This window comes from Carcharodon carcharias, chromosome 8 (genome assembly GCF_017639515.1).
Source record: "Carcharodon carcharias isolate sCarCar2 chromosome 8, sCarCar2.pri, whole genome shotgun sequence".
Lineage (NCBI taxonomy): Eukaryota > Metazoa > Chordata > Chondrichthyes > Lamniformes > Lamnidae > Carcharodon > Carcharodon carcharias.
The window spans coordinates 45504661-45530935 of NC_054474.1; the positions used below are offsets into that span (position 1 = coordinate 45504661).

The following is a 26275-nucleotide window of genomic DNA, read 5'->3' on the forward strand; positions in this document are numbered from 1 at the left end:
TTATAAAGGATGGAATAAAGACAGTAGAGAAAAAGGATCTTAGCTTAGAGAACCCAGAAGTAGAACTGGATTGGGTGGAACTAAGAAACAGCAGGGGGGAAAAATAATTGTGAGGGGGCCCCCCTAATCGTGGTTGTAGTTTAGGGTGGTGCATAAACCAGGAATTAGAGCTGCAAGTAATAAGGGTAATGCAATAATCGTAAAGGACTTTGATCTTATAGATTGGGCAAACCAAATTTGCAGTAATAGAATGGACAACAAGTTCATGGAATGTACACAAGAAAGTTTTCAAGATCAGTTTATCACAGTACCAACAAGGGAACAAGTTATTTTAGATCTAGCATTGTGCAATAAGAAGGGCTAATTAGTAATCTTGCAGGAAGAGTGACTATAATATGAAACGAATTTAAATTGAATTTAAAAAGTAATTTAAAGCCCAAACTAGTGTCTTGCATCTCAACAATGGAAACCATGGGTAGAGTTTGTCCCTCATTGGGCGGGAGGGCACCTGATCCAAACGAGAGTATAATAGTGCGTGATGACGTTGGGTGAGGGTCCCGAGATCATCACGCGCACTTGCAATATTTCGCTCGGTGGGCACGCACAAGTGGCAGCATACCCATTGACAATTAAGAGGCCCATTAAGGCCCTTAATTAATTCAACCTAATTTTTCGCTGACCCTCCCAACGGATCTGATGTCGGGCGGGCAAATAGACCAAGGAGCCTTTGCATTTTTTGCGAAACCTCATCCACGGGTGGGATGAGGTTTCAACCAGTGATTTAAAAAATAAATAAAAACTTTTAAAACTCATTTTTAACATGAGCCTGCTCATGTGACAGAGGGGACATGTTTTCCTTATTTTATAATTCTTCATTTTTAATGTTAAAAATCTTTCAGCTCTCTGAGGCAGTTCTGTGCTTTCAGGGAGCTTTCACTGTGCACACCCTCATGCATGCGTATACTTCAGCGCTCACGCATGAAATTACGGTTGGGGCCCGATTGCGGGTGGCAGTCGGTTTTGCAGCCACTCCCAGGCTGCACCCGCCTGACAAGGTAAAAGTCCTGCCCCATGGAGGTATGGAGGTGAGTTAGCTGAGGTAGTTTGGGAAACAATATTAAAAGATATGACTGCAGAAAAGCAATAGCTAGCATTTAAGGAATTAATACATAATTTACAACAAATATTCATTCCTATTAAGGCACAAAAGCCCACATAACGGCAAAATCTAATGGACATGGCAGTGGGCCCATACACCAGCTGGCGTGCCTGTTACAACCATGCTATGGCCGTTTCTGGGAGTCAGTTGGATCCCATGGATCCTCATTGCCAGTTTGTTGTGAATGATGGCTGAGTTGATACTATTGATAAGAGTTGATCAGCAGACATTTCTTAGGTGGAAACTTTTAGTTTATTTACAGAGGTACTCAGCAGCAATTAATCGTGCTTTCACTACAAAGTCTCTCTGCATCACTAACTAAATACTGAGGTAGCCCATGCTACTCTCCTATTGGACACTAAGATCATGTGATCTTCCTTAATAGTATTCTTCTTAAAGATATATTACAGATAGACCCATAATTACCACATCATTCCTCCTTCACTCGGATATACATTTTATATTTATAAGTACTATTTTCTCAAGGTAGCAAAATATTTACACTGATAAGTAATTTACAAATTCAGTCTGGGTGTTTCCTTATACGTGTAGAGTGTCTCAGCTCTACAACTTCAAATATTGTGTCAGGAGCCTCCTTTTCCGGAGTTGCCTGAACATCAGGTGCTTCGGTGGGCACCTGCAAATCTGTATCCTCCACTCTTGCAACAACATCAGATATGTTTGTACTGGGTTGAGTTCTCACAACAGCAAGCCCTGACCCAGTCGTGAACACTGGTGGAATCATTACTTGGTGAATTGTTTCTCTCCCTTAGATGATCCACATGTCTCCGTATGACTCGGCCTTCCACCTCCACGTAGTAAGATAGAGGTCCAGTGACTGCACTTATTTCACCTGGTAACCACTTTGGTCCTTCTCCAAAGTTCGTCACATATAACGGCTCTTCCAGAGTAAATTTCCTTTCACAGCTATGCCAGTAGTGTCTAGTTTTCTGACTTCTCTGACTCCTTTCCACCACTGCCCCCCCAAATTCTGCATTATTAAGCTCAATCCCACCATGAGACGGTGTTTCATCAATAACTCTGCAGGTGTGACACCTGTTATGTGAGGTGTGGTTCTATAATGAAAAAGGAAGCATGCTAGGCTAGTTGCAAAGGAATCTTCAGTTAGCTTCTTCATGCCTGCCTTGAATTTTTGAACTGCCCTTTTGGCCAGTCCATTTGAGGAAGAATGGTACGGTGAAGTTTTTACATGAGTGATACCGTTGAGGCTGATAAAATGCTGAAACTCTACTCATAAATGCAGTGTCGTTATCAGAAATGACTACTGGTAGTACATAAATGGTAAAGCTTTGAAGTAACTTATCAACTGTAGCAGAAGACATTGGTGACTTCACCTCATATATGTCCATCCATTTTGAATGGGCATCAACAATGAGCAGGAACGTTGACTATGTGGGACCTTTAATGGGAACAATGTGTAACCACACTCATGGTCTTCCAGGCCAGTCCCAAGGGTATAACAGCTGTTGAAGGCAACTTTTTCAGTTGCTGACATTGCACACAATTCTTCACTAAACTCTCTATTTCACTACCTATCCCAGGCCACCATAGGTAGCTGGGAGCTATGGTCTTCATTCGGGATATTCCTGGGTGTGCGCTGTGTAGTTCAACTAACAGTGGCTCTCTTCTCTTTGAAGGTACTATCACTTGTGGTCCCCACATTAAGATGCCATCCTGGCTGGTCATTTCATGTCTTCTGTTAAAGTACGGTTTTATTTCATCAGATACAGTCTCTTGTCTCCAACCATGAAGCACTTGTTCTCCTACTTGAGATAGGACTGGGTCCTTACTTGTCCAGTCTCTGATCTGTCGAGTGCATACTGTCGAGGAATCTAAGAAATTTAACAAAATAAGTTATTGTGGAACTGGGACTTCCTCATCCTTTTCTTGTAAAGGCAAATGGCTAAGCGCATCGGCATTGGTTATTTGACTGCCAGGCCTATGTACGAAAGTATACTGGTATGCTGCCAGGATTAAAGCCTTATTTGTTTTTCTGTGTCTTCTTTCTACGTGCCACCTTCTTCCTCGTGCTGACTTTAATCTTGCCTTTCTTTTCGGCTTCAATATTGGCCAGAGTACTCTCAAATGCAAGCTCAACTTGAGTGACTTTTTAGTCGAATCTCCCAAAATTTCATCATTTGTTTGCTTCTTAGAAAATTCTGAGGTTTTTGCCTCCACAATCTCTTTGGCTTCATGTTGCTGATTCTTCAGCTCTTCCAACTCATTTTTTGTATTTGTTTGCCATCTCCTGGAAAATTAAGTATTGCTGTGCCCTCAGTCCCAATTCATCCTTCAGTTTATTTAGAGAAGTGCTGAATTCTTTCTGTTTCTCTTCATACTTTTCCAGAGGTACAAACTTGGACCTGAGAGAATCTTGTAGTGCGTGATTGCCTTTCAGCAAGTTTTCTTCTTCCTTTCGGAGGTTGCTCACCCCATCTCGAACTCTGTCCTTAAGTGTGATCTCTTCAAGTTCCTTCTGCTGTTCTTCCAGGTTTTGGCCCAAGACAGCCTGCATTTCTTCAGGTTGCTGAGTCTTATATACTCCTTTTCCAAAACAGAAATGCTTCCTGCTTCCTTTTGGAATCTCAGCGGCCACTCAAGGTTGATTTCCCTTAGCCAATTTCACCCTAGAAAGCTTGGTCCTCTGCCTCTCAGTACCAACACTGGTTGCCTTACCGATTGGCTTCCATATGGACAGTACTCTACTTATGCCTTTGACTTGAATGTCTTCACCTGTGTATGTTTTTAATTGGGCAGTTGTTCCTTCTAAATTTAATTGATGTTCACCATTATTCAGATATCTGAAGGTATGTTCCCCAATTATTGTAGTGGAAACTCCTATGTCCACTTCCATTCTAACAGGTCTTCCCATTCTAACCGTTCACTTTCACTGTTACATATATATATCAGTTCTGTCTTTCCCACCTTCAAATTAAACAATGAATAAATACCTGAATTTGTTGCTTCAGGTTCTTCTACATTGTAGATCTCAGTGGGTTTTTTCTTTTGTTTAAAGGTCTGCTTGACTCTTTCCTTGCACTGTCTCATTATGTGTCCATTTCTATGACAATAAGAACATTCTATTTGATTAAACTGCCAATTATTAAAAAGACTGCTTATTTCCACCTCTATTGAAATGATTCCTTATTTTCACTGCTAAGTCATTTTTTTCTCATTTTCTTGCTGGTGGGGTTGTTTCCTGCTTTTCGGCAGAGTCTTGCATTTTTGCGCCCTTTTCGGCTGGGGCTTCCTGCCCAATGTGGCGGGCGGCACCCACCATCTTGCGCACCCTGTACTGCTTTTGAATCTTTTACTGTGTTTTCCATTGCCAGTGCTATCTCTAGTGCCTTCTAGAATTCCAAATTTGTTTTGGACAACATTCTCTTCTGAATCGTGTCCTCATTCACACCACACACTAAATGATCTCTGAGCATGTCATTTAGAGATGTACCAAATTTTCAATGTTCCGTTAACTGCTTCAAATGTGCTACATAGCGTGCAACTGTCTCCCCCAGGGCTCTATCTCTCGAGTTAAATTTGAACCTTTGCATCATTACTGAGGACTTTGGCTGATAATGACCCTTCACCAGGTCCACTAATTCATCAAAATTTTTCAAATCTGGGACACTGGGTGCCATCAAACTTCGAATCAAGCCATAGATTTTATTCCCACATGTACTTAAGAGGATCGCTCATCTCTTCTCTTCTCCTGTAACCTTGTTCTCTTGGAAAAAGAATGTGAGACCAATCGTCTGTTGCTGGATCAAAAGAATCAATTTTCAGAATTGCGGCATTCTGTGAGGGAGCTACTTCGTCAATTCAAATGGAACTTCTTCTTACAATTACTGTGCGAGGTACTGTGCTGATTTCATTTCTCTTGATTTCTTCTGTTAAACATGTTTTATCCTCGTTGCCAGTTTGTTGTGAGTGGTGGCTGAGTTGGTACAATTGATAGAATTGATCAGCAGACACTTCATAGGTGGAAACTTTTTGTTTATTTGCAAAGGTACTCAGCTGTAACTAAACAGGTGCTTTCACTTCAAACTCTATCTCTACACTACTAACTACTGAGGTAGCCCACACTACTCTCCTATTGAATACCAAGATCATGTGATCTCACTTAATAGCATTTTTCTTAAATATATATTACACATTAGATAAAACCATAATTACCACAGAGTCCTTTAGGGAATAAGTCACAATGAGGCAACCCACTGGCTGCATTTGAGGTTCCCAGACCTCCAGGGATAATTTTCCACCACACCTTTTGTTCCAGGGCAGATACCCACCTCTGAGAGCTGCTGGCCTATCAGAGACCAGTATCTCTCTAGTAAGGGCAGTGCCATTGGGAGCAGGGACAGGAGGTACCTATTCAAAAGGATTGGGCTACATCTCAACAGGACTGGGACTAATGTCCTCATGGGGAGGTTCACTAATGGGGTTGGGGAGTGTTTAAACTAAATTGGCAGTGGGTAGTGTTCACCAGCATATTGAAGTAGTAGAAAAGATGAATACGGTGCATAAAGTGAGTGTGTTGGATGGTACTGGAGAAGGAAGTAGTACAATATTAAATAGCAGCAGACTATGAAGGACTATGAGGAATGCAAGGACAGGTTTAGTTTTTTAAAATTCTTTCATGGATGTGAACATCGCTGGCAAGCCCATCCCTAAGTGCATTTGAGAACGTGGTGGTGAGCTGCCGCCTTGATTTGCTGCAATCCATCTAATGTAGGTGCTCTCATAGTCTTGTTAGGAAGGAAGTTCTAGGTTTTGGCAGTTATAGATTTTTGACCCAATAACAGTGAAGGAAGCACAATATAGTTTTGAATCAGGATAGTGTGTGACCTGGAGGGGAAATTTCAGGTGGTGGTCTTCCTATCCAGTTGCAGCCCTTATCTTTTTAGGTGGTAGAGATAATCGGTTTAGAAGGTGTTATCTAAGGTGATTTGGTGAGTTGCTATATGCGCACAGTGCGGTGAGTAAGATTGGTGAGCCACAAGCACAAATCAACATGTGGAAATGTAATATAATGGCAATAACTCTTTGCAATTTTTTAGATGTTTTGAGTAGGTACTTAATATTCAAGGATGCAAAGTGTTCAGAAAAGATAGGGAAGAAAAGGATAGAAAATAGCAAGTCGTGGTAAATTTTTATTTTTCAGACTTGAGGATGGTAGGCAGCGGTGTTTTGCAAGGGTCAGTGCTAGGACCACTTTTTTATATATTCTAATGCCAAAGTAATTTATGCATTTGAGTAAAATTTCAAAATTTGTCAATGATATCAAACTTGGAGGTATGGCTAACAGCAATGATGATACCAATGGACTGGAACAAGATATAGGTAGGTTAGCAGAATGAGCAGACAACTGGCAGATGGCATTTAATACAGAGAAGTGTGAGGTAATGTATTTTGGCATTCGGAATAAGGAGAGGCAATAAAGATCTTATGAATAATAAGAAGCACCTGGGGTTCCTGTGCATGGATCTTTGTAAGTGGCAGATCATATTGAGAGAACAATTAACAAAGCATATGGGATCTAGAACTTCACAAATAGAGGTATTGAGCACAAAACCAGGGAAGTAATGCTGAATCTTTATAAAGGTCAGATTAGGGCACAATTATTGTGTTCAGTTCTGGTCACCATACTTTAGAAAGGATGTGAAGATCGTTAAGAGGATACAGATTACCTTCAGTAACATGACGAGATCACAGTGCACAATGACATCATCACGTGAATGCGCAGACATTATTTCCCAGTTTCAGACCTTCCAGTGTTCTCTGCATATGCATGAACTGTGCATGTGCACATATCAAACCTGGGCAATATAATGACAATGTCTTGGTTGATTATGTCATTGTCGCGCATGCGTAAACCACATACTAGCAAAATCTCTGCAGGCGCCTCCTGATGATGTCATGCCCCGATCTGCACATGCGCAAACTTCACGCCAGCACAGAGCACCAGTGACGCCAGCACCAACTAGCACAGTCTATCTATAAACCTTAGATTTTAGCTTCCTGAAAAATTCAGCCCCCTTTGGTGTTACTATCCTGTTATTTAATTTTAACTTTATCCCCTAAATCCTATTAATTGAGTACTGTTTGTAACTGAATGATAAATATAAAATTGGCTTCAGTCTTTGATTTATTGATTAATTAGTACAAATATTAATCAAATTATTAAATATTAAAATATTATTATCCTTACTTTATGGTTGATTAAGGGACAGTCTGATCCCATTCCACTCTGGCTCTCCGCTTCCATTCTTTTTAAACATTTGCTCTGATTTTCAGCTCGCACTCTTCTTAAAATCTCTCAGTAGAAGACACAAATTAGACATCAGAAATAGAGGATAACCAAGGGGCTAATTAGTATGAAGAACTTACGGTAATTAATATCAACAGAGAAAAAGTATTGGACTAACTTCAGGTACTAAAAGCGAACAAATCCCAGGACATGATAGCTTACATCCAAAGATTCTAAAGGAGGTACAGTAGCTACAGAATTAGTGGATGCATTAGTTACGACTTTAACAAAAATACTCAAGATCCTGGTTTGGCCAATGGATTGAAAATTACCAAATGTAACACTCAAGAAAGGAAGGAGAGAGAAAGCAGAACTGCAGACTAGTTAGCCTGACGTCAATCGTCAGGAAAGCATTGGCATCTTTTAAGGAAGCCTTAACAGCGTCCTTAAAAAACATCATAGTAGGATCAAAGTCAGTGCAATTTTAAGAAAAGGAAATCATCTTTGACAAATTTATTAGAGTTCTTTGAGGGTGTAACTAGCAGGGTAGATAGAGGGGAACCACTGGATATAGTCTCCTTGGATTTCCAATAAGTATTGAGTAAAGTGCCATACAAAAGGTTAATATGCAAGGTAAGGGTTCACGGAGTTGGCAATAAAATGTTAGCATGGATGAAGGATTGGTTTCAAGCTGACAGGCTGTATCTAGTGGAATGTCACAAGGATCAGTGCTACAATTTATATTAATGATTTGAACAAAGAGACCAAGAGTAATGTACCAAAGTTTGCTGATGATAATTTAGTTGGGAATGTAAGCTGTGAGATCACAAAGATGGTGAAAGGAGATATAGACAGGTTATGTGTTTTGGAAATAATGTGGGGAAATGAGATACAGCAAATTCCCACTATTGCATTGTTAAACATTGTTCTGCTTTAATGTCAGGTCTGCAATAGGGCAAATGATTGCACTGAACGTCATAACTTTCGTCATAAAGTTGTTTGCCCATAGCACAGGCCACTGTCACATGATCTCAGCACCACTTTGTGAGTGAGAAAGGAGTGTCAAGGTAAGATTGCTGTTATTTCTTCAGCTTGAAAGAAAAGTACTGCACAGTGCAGGGTTTATTTGCTTGCAAGGGAAAAGATGAATTGTGGTACTCAGCCTGGACTACCCACTGTTGTACTAAGCCCGCCAGCTTCTGTTGATTTTGAAGCACCAGATGTGGCCTTGTGAGATATTGCTGGGTGGAGGTAAAGTTGCAATTTTTAAGTAATTTGAGGTTTTTGAAGTTTGTGATTTAAGTGTTCAGGTAACTTACTGCTTTAATTCTTTAGAACCCCATCTTAAACATGAGTGTCAAGAAAATATAATAATGTCTATACTGTTATTGGAAATTATTTAAAATAGAGTTCTAGTGGTGTCTGTATCTGTGTGTGTGTGTGTGTGCATCTTAATTGGATTAAAGCCAGCTGGCCTAGAAGCTTTGATGTATAGCAGGGAAGTAGTTTTGAAATGGTAATTAGGTAAACATAGGGAAGTTACAAGATGAAGTGTAAAGGGAGAAATTTACATTTTTAAATAAACTATTCAAAATAATGGGTGAAATGTTACACCTAGCCAGAAGAAGTCAAACAACGTGTTTATTTTTTTCCAAAACTTACTAATAAAATTGGTGTTATGAAAGGGTTTTATTGTTAGAAGAGGTAAAGTTCAAAAAACCTATTGATACAATGAGAACTTGCATTCAAAGAGAAAAAGAGGTATAAAGGAAGAGAAGGCTGTTGCTAAAAGAGGAAGGATTCTAGGTCTATAGCCTCCAGCCAGTAAACCTCAAGCCACTGTCTGCAAGGACCCAGAGCTGAAAGAAACTAATTTTGAATGTGACTGTTCAGAGTGTGCTTTGCCAGGGGTCTGTTTAGATCTGTGTTTTATTGTTGCTTGAACAGAGGTGTAACTAAGAGTCAGATTAATTAAGGGATTTTTTTTATAAGTTATTATCATAGTAATTTGTAGACATATGTATCTGCTTACAATCTTATAATTAATAAGCGTTTAATTTAGTTTTATAAAAATATTTTGAGACTCAGTGGTCTGATTATAACTGAATTCAAAACCTGCATCTTGAAACATACAAGTTGCAAAAATTGGCTGTGACATTTGTGTCAAGTTTCCCTCTAGGATTTGAACATCTCAGCATTTACCATTGGCTATGTCATAATAATGAGTCAAAATAACCCAATAAGTGATGGTAGTGAGGCTGGTGCTCCTAAGAAAAAAAGAAAGAAAAATTATCACTTTAGAAATTAAATTAGAAGTTTTAATGCAATTTGAGGCCAGAGAACAAGCAGTTGACATCAGTAGAATGCTTGGGCTACCCACCAAGTGAAAGCTAAAAGTTTGTAATGACAACTTGAGTAAGGTGAGAGTTCACAGTCAGAAAGTTTCAGTGCTAGATGTGGTTGGTTCGAGGATTTTAAGAGGCATTGCTATTTGCATAACATCCAAATAACCAGTGAAGCGGCTAGTGCCAATACCAAAGCAGCTGATAATTCCTGCCTATCGGATGAGAACAATTGTAATGGTTACTCATTGAAACAAGTGTTTAACGTTGATGAGACAGGGCATTATTGGAAGCTTGTGGCACAAAGAATGTACATTTCCAAAGAGAAGAAAACTGCCCCAGGTTTTAAACCCACCAAAGATTGCTTAACTCTCCTGCTTGATGAGAACACCACAGGAGATTCAAATTTAAGCCAGCCAGAGGCACCAAGGGCTTTGAAGGGCTATTTCAAAGAACAGCTGTGTGTCATTTGGTGTTCAAATAAAAAAGCCAGAATAATGGCACACTTTCAAGAATAGTTCTCTCTGTATGCCCCCCCTGCTTGGAAGGAATATTGTGCCTGAGAGAATATCGGCTTCAAGATATTGCTTCTCCTAGGTACCTAGACTGGGTGTTAAATTTTCCAGGATACAAGGTGCTCATGAAAGATAGGAAAGGAGGAAAAGGGGGAGGGGTGGCAGTATTGTTTAAGGAAACATTGCGTTGGAGAGAGGGTGCTCCAGTGGGTCAAGGACAGAATCTATTTGGCTAGAGCTAAGGAACAAAAATGGTGCATTTAAATTACTCAGTGTAGTCTACAGGTCATCAACTAATGGGAAAGATGTAGAGGAACACATTTGCAAGGAAATTACATAAAGGTGCAAGAATTTTAGAGTAGTCATAATGGGGGAGTTTAATCATCTGAATGTAGGCTGGGATATTTGTGGTGTAAAAAGGACAAGAATTCCGGGAATGTGTTCAGGAAAATTTTCTATAGCAGTATGTTTCCAGTCCAACAAGAAAGGAGGCATTGTTCAACCTGGTTCTTGGGAATGATGTGGGCCAAGTAGATCAAGTGTCAGTGGGAGAACATTTAGGGGACCATGATCATTGAGTCATAAGGTTTAGGCTGGCTATGGAAAAGGACAAAGAACAATCCAGAGTAAGAATAATTAATTGGGGGAAAGCCAATTTCAACGGGGCAAGAATGGATCTGGGCAGAATAAATTGGAGTCAAAAGTTGGCAGCAAAAATGATAAAGGAACAAAGGGCCAACTTTATAGAGAGATAGTTTGGGCACAGTCAAGGTATATTCCCACAAAGGGAAAAGATTAGGGCAAACAAATACAGAGCTCCTTGGATGACAAAAGAGATAGAGATTAAGATGAAGAAAGAATGTGCTTATGATAGAGGTCAGGCGGAATACAACTAAGAACCTGGCTGGAAATAGAAGGTTCTGAGAGGAAGTGAAAAAAACAAATAAGTGAAACAAAAAGAGAGTATGAAAAGAGACTAACAGCCAACATAAAAGGGAATTATAAAGTCTTCTATAGGCATATAAATATTAAACAGGCAGTGAAAAGAGGGCCAGGGCCAATTAGGTACCAAAAAAGGGGATTTAGGTACAGAGGCAGGAGGCACAACCGAGCTATTAAATGAATACTTTGCATCTGTCTTTACCAAAGATGAAGATGCTGACCATGCCATGGAGTTGAATTTTACATTTTTGGTGGTGGGCAGAAGTCCAACCCAGAAGTGCATGGATTGCCAACTTCTGTCCCTGCCTTTGAAAGATATTGGATAATATGCCTAATGCTGAATTAACAGCCATTCTGTAGGAAACCGGCCAACTATGTGTAGGAAGGGTGGGCAGCATGCGCAATCGGTAATCAGAAGGTGGGCATCCAGGGACAAATGGGGGAGGCCATGAACTAGAAGTCACGGCCACCCATTTAAAGGCAACCCTGACATGGGACTGTGACAGCTGTATGAGAAAGCATTCTTTGGAGGCGCTAGTTTTTTGTGTGGAATATAAATTCCAGTGAGCTATTGCAGTAGGTAAGAGCTTGCTTTTAAACGTTGATGATTATTCTGCTAATGTTCAAGGGAAGAAAGAACATTTTATTGCATCAGACCCATTCCCCTGATGAATAGCAAGTGCTTAGGGAAATATTTTGAAATCAGCCTTGAAATTTCTCCACAGATGGCCGAGAGAATGGAGCCAGGGGTTGGGGAGGGCCCCAGACCAAGTACGCCCCCAAGGTTTGATGACGACTCCCTGTGAGTCGTTCTCTAGGCTGTGAGACATAGGTGGGAGGTCCTGATGTCAGATGACAGGAAGAGGTGACCTCCCAGCCAGACAAAGGCAGCCTGAGGTCACAGTGGAGGTCAACAGCCTTGGGGTCTTCCAGTGAAATTGTGCCAGAAAAGGTTCACTGACTTTTTGAGATCTGGAAGGGAGTCTGCGTCACCATTCTGGAGATGGACATATATGGAAGGCTGTGAAGTGGATCAGTTATGGGATTGTCCAAGTATGTAAGGTGGTATGATACAGACATGTCTCTGCATGGCAATGGAGGTTATGAGGGTGGTGGGAGGGGAACTGCAACCCCTATTAGATGGCAAAGAGCACTGAGAAATGTGTGCTGGTGACAAAGTTACATTGGCTACACATTTGAAGGCATGATTGTAGCCTAGCATCACCATTATAATTTATCCCCTCCTCCTGCAAGTAAAAAGGCACACAATGTCAGAGAGTGGAATAGGACCGGAGATGATGTTCCAAACTTGGCCATCCTGACAGCCATTGAGGAGGAGGTCCTGGAGTTGACTGCCAGTGATTGGAGTCAGGCTATGAGGTGAGGTGAAGTTGGAGGGAGGCACCAGTGTGGTGTGATTCAAAGGACACATATCTACTGTTTCTCCAAACAGTGCTGAAGAGGCTGGGGAGGGGAGGGTGTTGGAAACTGGGGAAGCTGGCACGCAAGTAGCATTGGTGGTTTGTGACTTTGGAGACTTGCAGCATTTGGGGAGCAAGGTGTTCTATGTTGAAGGGTCTAGGGTTCAAACACTGGTTAACATCTCCTAATGGTTCCAGTGTTTGCAATAAGGAAGTGTGACTCTGCAAACTCACCTCAAAGGATGAAGTTGCCCTTAGTTTTCCTTTTGTTTCCACCAAAGGTGCAATATCGGCAGCTACAGGCTATAGCCCCAAGGGACTGTCTGTAACCTCAGTGGAGGAACAGGAAACCTTAGAGTGTGCAGCATCACATCTGTGCTCCGCATCTAGCACCAGCACAGATCCACACACAACAATGAGTGTGCGCAGTTCATCTGTAAGGGATAGACATACTTGTGAGAGCACATTACAGTTGCAGGACCAGCTATCAGAGACTAAGATGGAACAGACCTCTGGTATTTGGAAAACTGCCGCAAGCGACCTAGATGCTGAGCCCAGGCTGATGATGAGCCTCTGGAGTTGTCTGCCGGGGGGCAGATGCTGGATGTGCAGCACAAGGTACTTGGAGATGTGGCAGAGATACCAAAGGGGTTGCACTTTATGGCATGGACATTGCAACAGCCCCTGCAAGCCATGAACGCTTCAATCACTTGCTCAACAGAACGCATGGCTTCCTCCATTGACAGACTGGCAGCTATCATGGAGGGCCAAACCCAGAGATCACTGACGCAATATTGGGCATGAGTTCTGACCTGCAGTCCATCGCCTTGCCTCTGAGCTCCAGGGCCCAGCACCAGGGCAAGAGGGGGACCAGGATCCTGGAGTCACATCCAGATCCTGGTCCCTGTAAGGAAAGCAGAGAGATCCAGATGGACCTTATGGCAGCAGAAGAGCAGCTGCTAATGCCAAGGGACACCCCTCAGGGTACTTCTGATTGGGACAGCCTCTCCTCCGCCTGTCTGCCATTGGCACAAATGCCTCCAAGCACTGCGACAACAGATGAGCTTCCTGCCATTGTGCAGGAGATTCCCAGCACACAAGGGCCTGCACAGCCTCAGGCGACTGGAGGACAGCTGCCAAAGTCATCTCAGGCAAGGGGGTGTAACGATCGGCAGCCTGTCTCCAGCACAGTTGGCAGTGAGGGGGAAGCATCATGCCACAGCACTGGAAAAGAACCAAGGAAATCCCACATTAGTCACACATGGGTGCACATTGGTCCCTTGCTTATTTGTGGAATTTGAGCATTGTTTTGATTTATTGTGAACATAAATGAGTTTTTTTTTCACATGGTTCTCCAGCTACATTTGTTCATTATCTCTGTGTGATGTGATGGATTTGAACTGAATGCTCTTATGGGAGGTTATGTTCATGTGGGTCCCCCTGCTCGCCATTATTTGGTGACTTACATTGCCCTTACATGGGCCTGGTGTTCATGACAGTGTGCTAACAGGAGAAGGTGCCAAGGTCCAGGAAGTTGTTACTGAGCTGGAGACATCACTTTTGGAAGCTTCTAAATATGAGAGCATCTCTTGTCTCATGGGCATCCAGATCACACAGACCGGCTTGCAAAGCTGCCTGGTGCAGTTCGCTCTCCAGTTCATCGGACTCCTCATCAGAGGATCAGGCTGTCTCCATCAAATCCTCCTCTGACAGAACATCCCCTCTCAGGAAGACCAGGTGGTGCAATGCACAGCAAGCGATGTCCATTCGTGACACTCTCGCAGATACATATTGGAAACTGCCACCTGATCTGAAGGGCATCTTGAACAGGCTAAATATTCTGCTCAATGATGGCCATGATCAATGTGTGGTTATCATTATACCTACACTCAAACTTCCTCCATAGGTTCCTTACTGGAGTCATCAGCCATCTTTTTTTAATGGTTATCCTTTATCATCCAGCAGCAAACTGCCCAAAACCTCTGGGCCAGTAATCATCCCTGGTACCTGGAAATGTCTAAGGATGAATGCGTTGTGGGTGCTTCCGGGTAACCTGCTTTATTCTTTGATTGTGATCCCATGTAATCTGGATATTTATAGAGCGCTATCTTTTTCAGTGAATGAATGCCGCTGATTGCCCAGCTGGTGCTCTTATGGCTACACGGATGTACTCAGTTACCCCTTGTACCCATGGGAATTCAGCCATAGCTACAAAACCTCTGGCTCTTTTTGCTTGACTTGCATTGTCACCTGTAAAGGAGATATAATGAAGGCCTAAACATGGAATTAGTGAGTTGTTTGGGACAGTTTTTAAAGAAAACACACGCTCCTTAGATCCACCTTTGGGATGTATCTGTGTATCTGTTCTGCCTTGCTGATAGATCTCTGCACCCTGGTGTTGGGTTCTCCAATGGGCTGCCAAATGACATTCATCAACTTGTGGTTGTACAGTCAAAGGTACTTGAGTCATTGGCATGTTAAAGTAATATATCTGCACGGTAGCCCCTCAGTTCTGATGTGTTACTCCAGGCTGTTGCTGCCATCAGGATTTTGCTGCTGTGTGGACACGTTTATCAAAATCTATCTGGTTTAAATATTGCAATGAAGTGATGCAATGATGGGCTGCAGGTTGGGTGATCCCACCACAATCTCCACATACTGCCTGGAATGACCCAGAGACGAAGAAGTTCAATGCTACAGTGACTTTTAATGACACAGGCTTCAGATACCCTCGAATTGTGTGGCTGGCTATCTCACCAGAAAGTATGTCACAATGGGATATGACTACCTCCCTCTATAAACCCAGTCTTCAGAGGCACTGTCACTCGGCCATCTCAAGGTAAGGCATCCTGACCCTGCACATTTAGGTATAACTCTGCCTGCCTGCTGCTGCTGTCTCCCCTCTGCAGCCACTTGAGCCCCAGTAGGTTTCCCACCTTCTGCACCTCATGATGCACCTGCTCCTGGCCAGCTGGCTACCTCCTCACTGAAGGACTGGGCCCATCAGAATGGATAATTCCCACATCAGACATTGAGCAGTGTGCCATTTGTGCTGTATATCAATGTTGATGAGGACGTTCCTTTTTCCACCTTCCCTGAGGAAATGCCCTGATGTAGGTGTATATGTTATCGTTTTATTCATTCATAAGACGTGGGCATCACTAGATAAGCCAGCATTTATCACCCATCCTTAATTGCCCTTGAGAAGGTTGTGGTGAGCTGCCTTCTTGAACCACTGCAGTCCATGTGTAGGTATACCAACAGTGCTGATTGGGAGGGAGTTCCAGGATTTTGACCCAGCGACAGTGAAGAAATGGCGATATATTTTCAAGCCAGGATTTGAGTGGCTTGGAGGGAACTTCCCATATGTCTGCTGCCATTGTCCTTCTAGATAGTAGCAGTTGCAGGTTTGGTAGGTGCTGTCTAAGGAGTCTTGGTGAGTTTCTGCAGTGTATCTTGTAGATAGTACACACTGCTGCCTGTGTGTGGGTGGTGGAGGGAGTGAATGTTTGTGGATGTGGTGCCAATCAAGCGGGCTGCTTTGTCCTGGATGGCGTCAAGCTTCTTTAGTATTGTTGGAGCTGCACTCATCCAGGCAAGTGGAGAATGTTCCATCACTGTCCTGATTTGTGCCTTGTAAGTTGTGGACAGACTTTGGGGGGTCAGGAGGTGAGTTACTCACCTTAGGCTTCCTCACCTCTAACCTGCTCTTGTATCCACAGTATTTATATGGCTAGTCCAGCTCAGTTTCTGGTCAAAGGTAACCCTCAGGATGTTGATAGTGGGCTATCAATGATGGTAATGCCATTAAATGTCAAGGGCTGATGGTTGGATTTTCTCTTGTTGGAGATGGTCATTGCCTGGCACTTGCGTTGGTGCAAATGCTATTTGCCATTTGTCAGCCCAATCCTGGATATTGTCCAGGTCTTGCTGCATTTGAAAATGGACTGCTTCAGTGTCTGAGGAGATGGGAATGGTATTGAGCATTGTGAAATTATCAGCAAACTACCTCTGTTCTGGCTTTATGGTGAAAGGAACGCCATTGATGAAGCAGCTGAAGATAGGTGGGTCTAGGACACTACCCTGAGGAACTCCTGCAGTGATGTCCTGGAACTGAGATGACTGACCTCCAATAACCACAACCATCTTTCTTTGTGATAGTTATGACTTCAGCCAGTGGAGAGATTTCCCCCGATTCCCATTAACTCATTTTGCTAGGGCATCTTGCCGCCACACTTGGTCAAATGCTGCCTTGCTGTCAAGGGCAGTCACTTTCACCCCACCTCTGGAGTTCTGCTCTTTTGTCCAGGTTTGCACCAAGGCTTTATTGAGGTCAAAAGCTGAGTGGTCCTGGCAGAACGCAAACTGTGAATGAGCAGATTATTGCTAAGCGAGTGCTGCTTGATAGCACTGTTGATAGCCCTTCCAACACTTTACTGATGATTGAGAGTTGACTGATAGGGCAGTAAATGGCTGGGTTGGATTTGTCCTGCTTTTTGTGTACAGGACATACCTGGGCAATTTTCCACATTGCTGGGTAGATGTCAATGTTGTTGCTGTACTGGAACAGTTTGGCTAGGGGCACAGCCAGTTCTGGAGCACAAGTCTTCAGTAGTATCACTGGAATATTGTCAGGGCCCATGGCCTTTTGCAGTATCCCGTGCATTCAGCCTTTTGTTAATATCACATGGAGTGAATCGAATGTGATGCTGAGGACCTCCGGAGGAGGCCAAGATGGATCATCCACTCAGCACTTCTGGCTGAAGATTGTTGCAAATGCTTCAGCCTTATCTTTTGCACTGATGTACTTGGCTCCTTCATCATTGAGGATGGGGATATTTGTGGAGTAAGTTGTTTAATTGTTCACCACCATTCACGACTGGATGGGGCAGGACTGCAAAGCTTAGATTTGATCCATTGGTTGTGGAATCACTTAGCTCTGTCTATCGCTTGCTGCTTACGTTGATTAGTACGCAAGTAGTCCTGTGTTTTAGCATCACCAGATTGACCCTGTTAGGAAATAGAGATAGTTTAAGCAATTTATAATGGTATTTGTAGGTGTTTGGAAAAGATTTAGCTTTAAAGTTTAAGCTTGATTTGTATTTCTGTGTCTGTGTGTTAAGAAAAGGTCAAATTGAGTTTTAGTTTCACTTTAAAAGGTGCCTGCATTTCTAACAAGAGTTTTACAAATTTGCAGCTAAGTTAAACAAACAAGAGCAGAGAAACTGGGCTGTTGCCTGGCAACAGGGGTCTATAGATGGCAGGTCCCTCCCACAGACATGTACACAAGAAACGAGAAACAGCAGTTTGATTTGGAAGCTGTTTGAATTCAGTTGGCTCTGAAAGCAGCTGCCATGAGAGACTGGAGCAAAGAGGACAGATAGCCAGTCTCAAGCTAAAGAAAAGACTCCAAAATCCAGGGGAGTGGAAAGTTCCAAGTAGACCTTCTAGTCAAAGGAAGGACACGAACCTTGAGAAGTTAAGAGTGAGGGCAGACAGAAAGGCTCCAAGCTTCAGATTTAAAGGGACAAAAGCTGCAGAAAGCAGGTTGAAAGTGAGAACAGCTTACAAGAGGTCAGAAGGTCCAAAGAGATGGCTGAAGGTCTGTAAATCTTTGCTATGGGCATCTGAAGCAGTGGTGCACTGTTGACAGCTGAGTCAGTGCGAGAGAGAGAGTGCATGGAAGACAGCTTGAATGCATGTGGTGACCCAGGGGAAAGGAACATCAGAAGGAGAGTTCAAAACCCTGGAGGTGAACCCTTTCAGAAATCGTTTGAGAGAAAGCATCGGTTTGGGAGAAGATTCCAAGGCGAGTTCTTGGAAAGTGGAGATTGGAAACCCACGTGTGAAAGATGGGATTTCAGTGAGACTGGTTGGCTCATGGTGTAACAAGCGTCTGGTGGGAATTGAGGAGAGGTCTATAAAATCTGTCAGGGGTGGCATCTGTCACTTGGTTTCAGAGTGTGGTGTGTCTGACCACAGTTCGCCAATTGGCTTACATTTACTGTACTTACTGTGAACATTAGAGTATAAGATAGCTTTTGTAACTTGTGTTATCCTTATAAATCTGTATATAACTATAAACCTATAGCTGTGGGTGAAGGAATATTGTAATATAGTCCATCTTTTCTTGTTTAATAAATGTTTAAGCTTTTGTTTAAAGTCCATTAGCCGACTCTGTTCAATCGCCCCTCTCCATGTATCTAAAGAAACAAATAAAAGTTAGGATCTATCAAGCTGGGTTCCACCCTGGGTCAGGCTTCTCCAGTGGTAACCTCAGCTGGGGATCATAACACCTCATTTTTAGGTATGCCTGATGCTGCTCCTGGCATGCCCTCCTGCACTCTTCATTGAACCAGGATTGACCTCATGGCTTGGTGGTAATGGTAGAGTGGGGGATATGCCAGACAATGAGGTTACAGATTATGGTTGAGTATGTTTTGCTGCTGCTGATGGCCCACAGCACCTCAGGGATGCCCAGTCTTGAGTTGTTAGATCTCTTAGAAATCTAACCCATTTATCACAGTAGTAGTGCCACACAACACGATGGAGGGTATGCTCAATGTGAAGATGGGACTTTGTCTCCACGAGGACTGTGCGGTTGTCACTCTTGCCGATACTGTCATGGACAGATGCATCTGCAGCAAGCAGGTTGGTGAGAATGAGGTCAGAGATGTTTTGCCTTCTTGTTGATTACATCACTACCTGCCGCAGACCAAGTCTAGCAGCTATGTCCTTTATGACTCAGCCAGCTTGGTCTATAATGGTGCTAACGAGCCACTCTTGGTGATGGACATTGAAGTCCCCCACCCAGAATACATTCTGTACCCTTGCCGCCCTCAGTACTTCCTCCAAGTGGTGTTCATAATGGGGGAGTACTAATTCATCAGCTGATGGGGGTCAGGTGCAATACGTAGTAATCAGCAGGAGGTTTCCATGCCCATGTTTGACCTGATGCCATGAGATTTCATTGGGTCCAGGGTCAATGTTGAGAACTCCCAGGGCAACTCCATCCTGACTGTATACCACTGTGCCTCCACCTCTGCTGGGTCTGTCCCGCTGGCAGGACAGGACATACCCAGGGATGGTGATGGTGGTGTCTGGAACATTATCTGTAAGGTATGATTTCGTGAGGATGACTATGACAGGCTGTTGCTTGACTGGTCTGTGAGACAGCTCTCCCAATTTTGGCACAAGCCCCCAGTTCATACAACTGAGTGGCCTGCCAGGCCATTGAAGAGTCAACCACATGCTGTGGTTCTGGAATCACATGTAGGCTAGACCAGGTAAAGGCAGCAGATTTCCTTCCCTAAAATGACAGTGAACCAGATTGGTTTTTACAACAATCGTCAATGTTTTCATGGTCATTGTTAGATCTTTAATTACAGATTTTTACTGAATTCAAATTCCATCTGCCATGGTGGGATTCAAAACCAGGTCTCCAGAGCATTACCCTGGGCCTTTGGATTATTAGTCCAGTGACAAAGCGCTACACCCCAACACTGCCTGAAAAGCAAAATTTATAACACATAGCTAAATTTCACAGCTGCAGCAGCAGACTATTTTGCTAAAGTCAGCCACAGTCCCACTTGCAGCCTTTAAATTCACCTTTTCAACAGAGCATGAAAAGAAAAGAAATGTATCTCCCACCAACCATGTTTTAACTCTTTTAGAGTCAACCAAATAAACTAAATTAACAAAATCAGGGACAAAACAAACACAGCCCCTAAATTAGGGAACTGCAAAACCAAAGACAAAGTTTAAAGGAAACTTACAAACATTAAATCAAAATGTGATTAATGTGATAAAACACCCCAATCCCCACGGTGCCCACTGGACACGGAAGGCCTCAGTGGTGCCAACAGACACCGCATGCTCCCTCTTCAGAGACACCCGGCTGCAAATGTAGCCGCGGAAGAGGGGCAGACAGTTGGGTTGGACAACCCCCTCAATCACCTGCTGCCTGGACCTGTTAATGGCTAACTTGGCCAGGCCCAGGAGCAGGTTCACGAAGAGGTCCTCCTCCCTCTTGGCCTCCCTCCTCACCGGGTGCCCATAGATCAGGAGCGTGGGGCTTAAGTGCAAACAAAACATTAATAAAAGGTTCTTTAAGTAACTGAAAAGGGAGTGCAGCCTGCAACACCCTATGTAAACGTGGTCCACCGACTCCATAAGACTGCAAAAAGGGCAGGTATCTTGAGAGTCCATGAACCAACACATTCTGCGGTTATACGGAACTGCTGCGTGCAACACCCTCCATCCCAGGTCCCGATGGAAAGCGGGAGGACACCTCTATAGAAGGCCCCCCAACAGGGACCTCCGCCACTGGACGGCAACAAGGCACACCAGGGCATGTCCGGGCAGCGGGTGAGGGCAAGGAAGCAAAGGGTATGCAGCAGCAGTCTGTACAGGAAACTCCTCCACGCCATGCTAAATGACACGGAGGTCATTTCCGTGAGGCAGCTCATGTTGCGGGGCACTGGCTCCCGAGGGAGGGTTCGGGGCTTGGGGCCAATGTGGAATTCCATCCAAAGAGAGGAAGGCTCAGACGGAAGACCACCACGCACCTGCGCCACCTTGAGGTCCAGTATAAAGTCAGGGCTGAGCATGACCGTCCTAAGGTCTTGAATGGCATTGGCCACGAGCCGGACATCCACGGATGCACGATGCGCCAGCTCCTGAGGAAGCATCCAGCCCACTCCTCCGCTACCCTGCACGTCCCTGATCCTGGTCACCCCGGAAGCCACGGCCCTCCTCTCCGCCAGCCACTGAAAGGGATGGAGAAGTGGATTCCTGAGCAGCGGCTCTCTGATGATAGCCACTACTCCCGACGGGGGAGAGTTGTGTCGCGAGGCGACCATGTTCCAGGCTTTGATCAGGTCCTGGTAAAAGAGGGGCAACACCTGCAAGAAGCCACCGAGGCCCCTCAGGTCTATTAACAGGAGCTGCATGTTATAATTCAGGCCTTGCACCTGGTGGAAGAAATACGTCGCCAGGGCTCACCATCTCAGAGGGGGCTCAATATAAAGGTATCACTGCAGGGCCTGAAGGCAGAAAGTTGCCACCTGGGTGCATAGACACACCAGCGCCTGACCACCCTCCCTAAGCGGGAAACTCAGAACCTCAGCAGCGACCCAGTGCAGTCTTTTGTCCCAGAAGAAGTTGATGAGCATTCTCTGGATTTTCATGACAAAGTCCGGGGAGGGGTCAAAGTGACCAACTGGTTCCACAACATGGCGGCAATCAGCTGGTTTATGACCAGAACTCGACCCTGATAGAGTTCTGCACTCGGAGCAGTCCTGTCCAGCGCTGGAGGCGAGTGGTGACTTTGGTCTCCAGCTCCTGCCAATTTGCCGGCCAGGATTCCTCAGCAGGGCAGAGATGGACCCCCAGGTAGAGGAGGCTGGTCCTGTTCCAGGTGAAAGACCTGAGCTCCTCAGGTAAGGGATCCATCTGCCACTGACTGACCAGGAGTCCAGAACATTTGCCACAGCCGATCCTGGCGTAAGACGCAGCAGAGTAGACCTCCTGGCACTCGCGCATCCTCCGCAGGTCAGCCGGGTCACTAAACATGAGGAGCACGTCATCGGCATAAGCGGCAAGGACCACCCTGATGCCTGGCCCACACAGAACCAATCCTGACAACTTCCTCCGCAAGAGGCGCAGGAAAGGCTCCAGGCAAATAGAATGCAATTGGCCAGACATTGGGCAGCCCTGATGCACCCCTCTCCCAAAGCGAAGGGGCGCCGTCAGGGAACCATTAACCTTAACTAGACACTCTGTGGCAGTGCACAAAAGTCGGATCCGGGCGACAAAATGCATCCCGAACCCGAATGCTCGCAGAGCCCCAAATAAGTATTCATGATCCACCCTGTCGAACACCTTCTCCTGATCAAGAGACAGGAAGGCGCTCAACAGATCAGCCCCCTGGGAATAATGGATGGTGTGCTGGAATAGATGAATATTGCCATCGATGGTACGGCCCGGAACAGTGTGGGATTGGTCAGGGTGGATCATGTGTTCCAGCACAGTGCCAAGGCGAGAAGCCATGGCTCTGGCAAAAATTTTGTAATCTGTGCTGAAGAAGGAGACCAGGTGCCAGTTTTTAAGAAGGCGGAGATCCCCCTTCTTCAGCAGCAGGGCAATGACTGCCTTGCGCCACGAAAGGAGCATCTGCCCGGTTGTGATACTCTTCCCCGGGACGTTCCAGAATGCCCTGAAGAACTCCACGGTCAGCCCGAACAGCCCCAGCAGCAGGTTGTTAATGTGCCAGTACGCGGACCCTGTCCGAGCTCAGAACGGAGTGCGCTCCACCCCGACCATGCACCCACTGCTTTAGGGCGTGTCAACATTTTATTCAATTGGCTTAACAAGCTTAAAAGCTTATTAAAGACGTATTGAAAAATGGCAAGCAGGCTGCCGATGTTGTCCCGTTTACCATATGATGGCAGAATGGTGTGATAATGTTGGTTTCATGCCCCAATGTCATACCAGATTATTCGCATGCGTGGGACTGTGACAGTCCCGCTTTGCGAGTGTAAAATTCAGCCCATGGTGAAAGAAGTAATTCAGTCGCTTGAAGAGTTTAAAGTTTTTAAGGAGGAGGTATTGGATTAGCTGTCTGTACTTAAAGTTGATCAGACACAAGGAGGAGACTTTTCTCCCTGTCGGATGGGCCGGTTGGGAGCAGGCGTTGGCGGGTGCAGAGCTGATCGTCGCCCGTGATCAGCTGTGTGCTGCCATTTCACGTGGGCGGGCCAATTAAGACCCGCCCAGCATGACGCAAGCTTGGTAGTGCTCAGCGCAACCTGTGTGGGCGGGGAAAAGAGGGAGAGTCGGAGCACAGAAATCTCCCTGAGGCACGGAGCTGCCTCAGAGATAAAGAACATGTAGAGAATTTCTATTAAGTTAAAAATTATTTACACGTCTCCTCATGTGACAATGTTACATGAGCTGGGATATGTTTATGAATTTTTATTTATTTAATAAAACCTTCAGAGAACCTCATCCCGCCCATGGATGAGGTTTCCTGAAAACACGAAGGCCGCCTGGGCTCTTTGCCTTTGGGACAAATTAATGATTACTTGGGCAAATGAAGGTTAATGAAGGAAAGCAAGCATGGATTTGTTAAGGGCAAATCGTATTTAATTAACTTGCTGGAACTTTTTGAAGAGAGGATAGATGAAGGCAATGGGCAGAATCTTCCCAGTTTTGCACTAAATGTGGTAACGTGCAGGTAAAATGACGTTTTACCCGCTGGCCATGCTGGCGGGTTTTAAAGCCGTATCATCCCAATCCCACCACATTATTTATGCATTCCAGGAAACACGCCGTTTCCATCATGGGCGGGCTCTCATTTGCCTGCCCTCCATCACCTTGCCATTTCATCACGCTGGGCACCCTAAGTCCAGCCTTGCGCACACATCTCAATGCTTCCAGCCCATGACTACTGCAGGGAAGATGTCCACGAAAGGCAAAAAGACTGCAGGTTTAATGACACTTCACTGCAACACCTTTTGGATGCCATAGAGGCCTGCCGCGATGTCCTCTACCCCCGCTTTGGCTGCAGGATGGGCAGCAGCATTAACAACCAGGCTTGGGTGGTGGTGGTCAGCGCCAATGCCCTGCAAAAGAGGACAGCCACCCAGTGTGAATACAGGATGAGTGGTCTCATCCGTTCTGCCAGGTTAACTCTCTCTTCTCATCACTCTCAACTCACACATTCACAAACTCATCCCACATCCACAGGGATCTCACACCTCAAGGGACAACACCACAAACTCTCACACATACCCTCACATCTCCATCAGGCTCATATCCTATCAAACTCACATCCTCATTCCTGTCCATGGCGCTGCTCACCACACAAACATTCCACGCAGTGCCATATGTCCTGCTCACACTCTTAAAAATCTATTTTCATGCAGAAGCTGCTCACACCAGCAGGGAGAGGTCCTAGGCCAGGTTGTGGGGATGGATGGGGTGGGGGGGTGGGGTTGGAGTGGCCCACATTAGGACCCTCACTCTCTTTGAAGAGCATACCATCATGCTTGACTGATGAGGATGTGGACCCTGCCTGCAGCGACAGTGAGGTCGGTGGTGAACACCCTCCTGAGGATGCTGCACCACATCATTTCCCCCCACCACCCTTCAACGCAACTGTGAGCACTCTCTCTCCTGCTTTTGATTCTGCTGTCATGCACCATTTATCTCTATTTTGGTTCACAGGGAGCTCTGCCAAGAGACTGACACCTTCCAGCCAGTCCCTCAGCTCCATCCACAGCTGCAGCCAAGAGGACTCCTCCTCCAGTGAAGAGATGGAAATAAGGGCCCGGAAGACCCATCACCACAGAGGAAGCAGCTGGCCCACGAGTGATTCTGGAGGTAAAAGTGTTTGTGTGGTAGGGCCTTTCGGAGCCTTGTGCAAGCGCTCTCCCACACACGCAGACCCTTCACGTTTCACCTCACTGTCCTGAGCATTTTGAATGCTGCCCGCTGGGGTTTGCTTTAAGTTGTCCTCCTACCTGACCTGCATCTCCGCCCACCAGATATCATACCCCAGTGCAGCATCTCATTTCACCCACCACAACCATCGTTTCACTTTCAACTTGGACAGCATGGTCTGGATTCGGTTCTTTGTGTGCTCCCCCACCTTTTCCCCTCTACCAGTCACCCATTTCCTTTCTCCCATCACAGTTGACGCCCCCGGCATCACCTTCCACCTCCCCTCTGCTACCTACCAGCTGCAACCTTCTTCTTTCAAGGACGTCTAAGTGAATGTGCACATTCACCTCCCTAAACTCCTCCTTCCCACCCCTAGGATCCGTTTCTGCCTCCAGGTCCCCACCTTTGCCATCTCTTCTATCACTAACGTCAAACCCTCAACCTCCCACCCCGCTGCCTTACTCTGCACTTAGTCATTTTCACCTTTCCTCCTTACCACACCCACCCTCAGTTCACTCCCCAGGAGGCAGACATGGACCTTTCTGACCCCTCCCATCCACGTTTCCCCCCTCCCAAAAGGAACCCCTCACCCATCCCGGGAACCCCTCCCCCGCCAGTCCAGCCATTCCCCCCTAGACATTCCCCCCACCCTCCCACTTAGACCCTCCCCACCCCCAACTCCTTCCACCAGCCTTACCTCTTCCTCCACTCTTACTTTTTCCTCAACCCTTCCTCCTTCCCCTCTCCGCACCCCTTCCTCCCTCCAGACATCGTCCCCTCTCTGTACTTGTTCTCTTGTACCTTCCACCCCACCTTACACCTACCTTCCTAGTTGTGGTCTTCTCCCCCGTTACCCCCTCCTCCCCTTGTTCTTCCTCCTCAACACCCTTAACGCCCCAACACCTCTTCCTCTCCCACCTGATCCTAACCCTTCCTCTCTCACCACCTCGACCATCACCTGTTATGAGCATTAACGGTGACAATCCAACTTCCATATGCTGCTTCACAGCAGAGCCATGTCCATAAGAATCAGCCCAGCATCCATGGATATTTCTCCAGTGTTGAATTGGTATCAGGCTCCAGCATCTTCTGCTCCTTGGATGTCCGTGATGTGAGCAAAGCCCTGGAGGGTAAGTCCCGATTTCTGCACGTCACGTTTGTCAAGATGTGTTCTACACCGGTAT

At 45.2% G+C, this 26275-nt stretch overlaps 1 non-coding gene across 1 annotated transcript; it reads left to right on the plus strand.

Annotated features, from left to right (window-relative positions):
- Positions 1 to 14967: 14967 nt before the first annotated feature.
- Positions 14968 to 15216, plus strand: LOC121281659. Its single transcript, XR_005943908.1, has one exon. It is a non-coding gene; the product is annotated as a small nucleolar RNA SNORA53 (small nucleolar RNA).
- Positions 15217 to 26275: the final 11059 nt, after the last annotated feature.